The following is a 6,085-nucleotide window of genomic DNA, read 5'->3' on the forward strand; positions in this document are numbered from 1 at the left end:
AATATATAATAAAATAGTAATAATCCCTCACAAGGGCATTGCACTCTTAATACGTTAATAGTAAAATGCCACACTGTGTAGATCAGCACTTTACGACGGAATCGGAACCTCATCTCCCAAATATTGCAAAAACTTAAAGTTTTGTATGCTCCAAAGTCCAACGGCCAAAAAGAATAACTCAACAAATAAAATTGTTTATCACAACGGGACAAGTCCCCATCTTCTCACGAACACTATCGTCCCTAATATAATAGCAAGACATGTATTGAAAAAATACACTCTAAAAAAGCCACACTCATCCCACTGATATGTCTTCAGTATGAATTCAAATTGTCCCTCCGTAATTCGCACCAACAGGCAACGTTACGTCACTGCTTGACTGGCCGAGTAGTCTTCTCATTCAACTTGAGCTCCATCTATTATCTCTACTAGCAGGAACCCGTCTAACCCTAAAGTGGTGTCAAGACTCAAAAGACTAAGATAATTATTACCTATTTAATTCGCGTTTTTGTCACCACTTGGGGGTCCAAATTTTGGGCACTAAAATTCTTATTCTTTTTTATTATTTCATGCTGATTTGAAGGCCATTAAGGCATTTGACCCAGTCAAAAAAGTTTCAGTTGTATATCTTTCACGGTTTTTGCGGAAAGTCGCGTTTATAAAGTTGATGCCGTGGTGTCAGTAAAATGGCACGGATCCATGATATATATCGTCTCGCTTTATATATAGTAAGATTAGTCTGGTAAGACTAATAGAGATAATAACAATGATCTTTAGTAAGTATCCTTAATTATTGTTGATTGACAATTATAATTTGGTAATAGCATTATCTTTGTTAGTCTAGTGAGTGTGAATGTGTGGATAGCCGTGGTTATTCAGGTAAGACTAATAGAGATAATAACAGTGATCTTTTGTACGTATCCTTAATCATAGTTGATTGACTTTTACATTAATTAATTGTCATTATCATCAATTGTGTTTTCATTGTCCTCTCTTATATATCAGTTATCACTGAGCTCCATTGCGCGTTTCAGTCTAATCTCCTCAAATATGTCTCCGACTGTTCTGTTCAAGTCTTTACTGGAATCTTCAGGAAAACCGAAAATCATGATATTCTTGCTCAAGTCTTCTGCTTGCACCACAGACTTGACGACTTCCTTCAAAGTCTCGGGTGTAACTGAACTGTCAGGTTATGACAAACCATGACATTTTCCTGAACTGCATCGCTGTACGATTTAAACAGACGCTCAACCGTGTCTTTAAAAACGGTCTGCACTGCCTGTGCAAGGTATAGTTTAGTTAATATGTTTTGTTTGAGGCATGTTACAGTTACACAGTAATTACACAGTTAATGGTGTTATTATAGTGGCAGCCCGAAGCACGCCTTCAAAGTCGAGCTCGAGCAAGGAGAGAGGTCTGGTCAGATGATGGTTATGGAGACGAACTTCTACCACTGCTACACGTGTGGGTTTATCCCATGGGAGTATGGTCCCATCGGAGCCCCCTGGAGAGGATGGTGAGAGATTGTAACTTGTTCATTCACTTTCTGCTATTAGATCAATGATCCTGTCAATGATGACCGTCATTTACCCTTTCAATTTGCAATGGGAAAAAATAAATCGTCATGGTTCGGTATTTTTCCTTTTATTTACGTTTACAATAAAAAGATTTTCGTTTTGATTAAACATTTATTATCACAGTTCCTGTCCCAACCCGTTTGCACTGATGCGAGGACAGGTGAACGGGCATCAGCAGCAGAACCCGAATGCAATAAGGAGGATGCTGACACCACGCGTCTTCGAGGGCAAGGCAAGGGTTCTCAACGTGACACCCGGGGATAGGAGGTACCAGCAAGGGTTCTCAACGTGACACCCGGAGATAGGAGTTACCAGCAAGGGTTCTCAACGTGACACCCGGGGATAGGAGGTACCAGCAAGGGTTCTCAACGTGACACCCGGGGATAGGAGGTACCAGAAAGGGTTCTCAACGTGACACCCGGGGATAGGAGGTACCAGAGGGCAAGGCAAGGGTTCTCAACGTGACACCCGGGGATAGGAGGTACCAGATTGAGGGCAAGGCAAGGGTTCTCAACGTGACACCCGGGGATAGGAGGTACCAGATTGAGGGCAAGGCAAGGGTTCTCAACGTGACACCCGGGGATAGGAGGTACCAGATTGAGGGCAAGGCAAGGGTTCTCAACGTGACACCCGGGGATAGGAGGTACCAGATTGAGGGCAAGGCAAGGGTTCTCAACGTGACACCCGGGGATAGGAGGTACCAGAGGGCAAGGCAAGGGTTCTCAACGTGACACCCGGGGATAGGAGGTACCAGCAAGGGTTCTCAACGTGACACCCGGGGATAGGAGGTACCAGATTGAGGGCAAGGCAAGGGTTCTCAACGTGACACCCGGGGATAGGAGGTACCAGATTGAGGGCAAGGCAAGGGTTCTCAACGTGACACCCGGGGATAGGAGGTACCAGATTGAGGGCAAGGCAAAGATCCTCAACGTGACACCCGGGGATAGGAGGTACCAGATTGAGGGCAAGGCAAAGATCCTCAACGTGACACCCGGGGATAGGAGGTACCAGATTGAGGGCAAGGCAAGGGTTCTCAACGTGACACCCGGGGATAGGAGGTACCAGATTGAGGGCAAGGCAAGGGTTCTCAACGTGACACCCGGGGATAGGAGGTACCAGATTGAGTTTAATAGGGCAAGGCAAGGGTTCTCAACGTGACACCCGGGGATAGGAGGTACCAGATTGAGTTTAATAGGGCAAGGCAAGGGTTCTCAACGTGACACCCGGGGATAGGAGGTACCAGATTGAGTTTAATAGGGCAAGGCAAGGGTTCTCAACGTGACACCCGGGGATAGGAGGTACCAGATAGAGTTTAATAGGGCAAGGCAAGGGTTCTCAACGTGACACCCGGGGATAGGAGGTACCAGATAGAGTTTAATAGGGCAAGGCAAGGGTTCTCAACGTGACACCCGGGGATAGGAGGTACCAGATAGAGTTTAATAGGGCAAGGCAAGGGTTCTCAACGTGACACCCGGGGATAGGAGGTACCAGATTGAGGGCAAGGCAAGGGTTCTCAACGTGACACCCGGGGATAGGAGGTACCAGATTGAGGGCAAGGCAAGGTTTCTCAACGTGACACCCGGGGATAGGAGGTACCAGATTGAGGGCAAGGCAAGGGTTCTCAACGTGACACCCGGGGATAGGAGGTACCAGATTGAGGGCAAGGCAAGGGTTCTCAACGTGACACCCGGGGATAGGAGGTACCAGATTGAGGGCAAGGCAAGGGTTCTCAACGTGACACCCGGGGATAGGAGGTACCAGATTGAGGGCAAGGCAAGGGTTCTCAACGTGACACCCGGGGATGGAGGTACCAGATTGAGGGCAAGGCAAGGGTTCTCAACGTGACACCCGGGGATAGGAGGTACCAGATTGAGGGCAAGGCAAGGGTTCTCAACGTGACACCCGGGGATAGGAGGTACCAGATTGAGGGCAAGGCAAGGGTTCTCAACGTGACACCCGGGGATAGGAGGTACCAGATTGAGGGCAAGGCAAGGGTTCTCAACGTGACACCCGGGGATAGGAGGTACCAGATTGAGGGCAAGGCAAGGGTTCTCAACGTGACACCCGGGGATAGGAGGTACCAGATTGAGGGGCAAGGCAAGGGTTCTCAACGTGACACCCGGGGATGGGAGGTACCAGATTGAGGGCAAGGCAAGGGTTCTCAACGTGACACCCGGGGATAGGAGGTACCAGATTGAGGGCAAGGCAAGGGTTCTCAACGTGACACCCGGGGATGGGAGGTACCAGATTGAGGGCAAGGCAAGGGTTCTCAACGTGACACCCGGGGATAGGAGGTACCAGATTGAGGGCAAGGCAAGGGTTCTCAACGTGACACCCGGGGATAGGAGGTACCAGATTGAGGGCAAGGCAAGGGTTCTCAACGTGACACCCGGGGATAGGAGGTACCAGATTGAGGGCAAGGCAAGGGTTCTCAACGTGACACCCGGGGATAGGAGGTACCAGATTGAGGGCAAGGCAAGGGTTCTCAACGTGACACCCGGGGATAGGAGGTACCAGATTGAGGGCAAGGCAAGGGTTCTCAACGTGACACCCGGGGATAGGAGGTACCAGATTGAGTTTAATAGGGCAAGGCAAGGGTTCTCAACGTGACACCCGGGGATAGGAGGTACCAGATTGAGTTTAATAGGGCAAGGCAAGGGTTCTCAACGTGACACCCGGGGATAGGAGGTACCAGATAGAGTTTAATAGGGCAAGGCAAGGGTTCTCAACGTGACACCCGGGGATAGGAGGTACCAGATTGAGTTTAATAGGGCAAGGCAAGGGTTCTCAACGTGACACCCGGGGATAGGAGGTACCAGATTGAGTTTAATAGGGCAAGGCAAGGGTTCTCAACGTGACACCCGGGGATAGGAGGTACCAGATAGAGTTTAATAGGGCAAGGCAAGGGTTCTCAACGTGACACCCGGGGATAGGAGGTACCAGATAGAGTTTAATAGGGCAAGGCAAGGGTTCTCAACGTGACACCCGGGGATAGGAGGTACCAGATTGAGTTTAATAGGGCAAGGCAAGGGTTCTCAACGTGACACCCGGGGATAGGAGGTACCAGATAGAGTTTAATAGGGCAAGGCAAGGGTTCTCAACGTGACACCCGGGGATAGGGAGGTACCAGATTGAGGGCAAGGCAAGGGTTCTCAACGTGACACCCGGGGATAGGAGGTACCAGATTGAGGGCAAGGCAAGGGTTCTCAACGTGACACCCGGGGATAGGAGGTACCAGATTGAGGGCAAGGCAAGGGTTCTCAACGTGACACCCGGGGATAGGAGGTACCAGATTGAGGGCAAGGCAAGGGTTCTCAACGTGACACCCGGGGATAGGGAGGTACCAGATTGAGGGCAAGGCAAGGGTTCTCAACGTGACACCCGGGGATAGGAGGTACCAGATTGAGGGCAAGGCAAGGGTTCTCAACGTGACACCCGGGGATAGGAGGTACCAGATTGAGGGCAAGGCAAGGGTTCTCAACGTGACACCCGGGGATAGGAGGTACCAGATTGAGGGCAAGGCAAGGGTTCTCAACGTGACACCCGGGGATAGGAGGTACCAGATTGAGGGCAAGGCAAGGGTTCTCAACGTGACACCCGGGGATAGGAGGTACCAGATTGAGGGCAAGGCAAGGGTTCTCAACTTGACACCCGGGGATAGGAGGTACCAGATTGAGGGCAAGGCAAGGGTTCTCAACTTGACACCCGGGGATAGGAGGTACCAGATTGAGGGCAAGGCAAGGGTTCTCAACTTGACACCCGGGGATAGGAGGTACCAGATTGAGTTTAATAGGGCAAGGCAAGGGTTCTCAACGTGACACCCGGAGATAGGAGGTACCAGATAGAGTTTAATAGGGCAAGGCAAGGGTTCTCAACGTGACACCCGGAGATAGGAGGTACCAGATTGAGGGCAAGGCAAGGGTTCTCAACGTGACACCCGGGGATAGGAGGTACCAGATTGAGTTTAATAGGGCAAGGCAAGGGTTCTCAACGTGACACCCGGAGATAGGAGGTACCAGATAGAGTTTAATAGGGCAAGGCAAGGGTTCTCAACGTGACACCCGGGGATAGGAGGTACCAGATTGAGTTTAATAGGGCAAGGCAAGGGTTCTCAACGTGACACCCGGAGATAGGAGGTACCAGATTGAGGGCAAGGCAAGGGTTCTCAACGTGACACCCGGGGATAGGAGGTACCAGATTGAGTTTAATAGGGCAAGGCAAGGGTTCTCAACGTGACACCTGGGGATAGGAGGTACCAGATTGAGTTTAATAGGGCAAGGCAAGGGTTCTCAACGTGACACCCGGGGATAGGAGGTACCAGATAGAGTTTAATAGGGCAAGGCAAGGGTTCTCAACGTGACACCCGGGGATAGGAGGTACCAGATTGAGTTTAATAGGGCAAGGGTTCTCAACGTGACACCCGGGGATATGAGGTACCAGATTGAGTTTGATGTTCGTGGGTGGCACTACACAACCATCATCAAGAAGAAGCGTCCCCACTTCGAGTG

This window comes from Bolinopsis microptera, chromosome 13, assembly GCF_026151205.1.
Source record: "Bolinopsis microptera isolate Bmic1 chromosome 13, MBARI_Bmic_1.0, whole genome shotgun sequence".
NCBI classification, from domain to species: domain Eukaryota; kingdom Metazoa; phylum Ctenophora; class Tentaculata; order Lobata; family Bolinopsidae; genus Bolinopsis; species Bolinopsis microptera.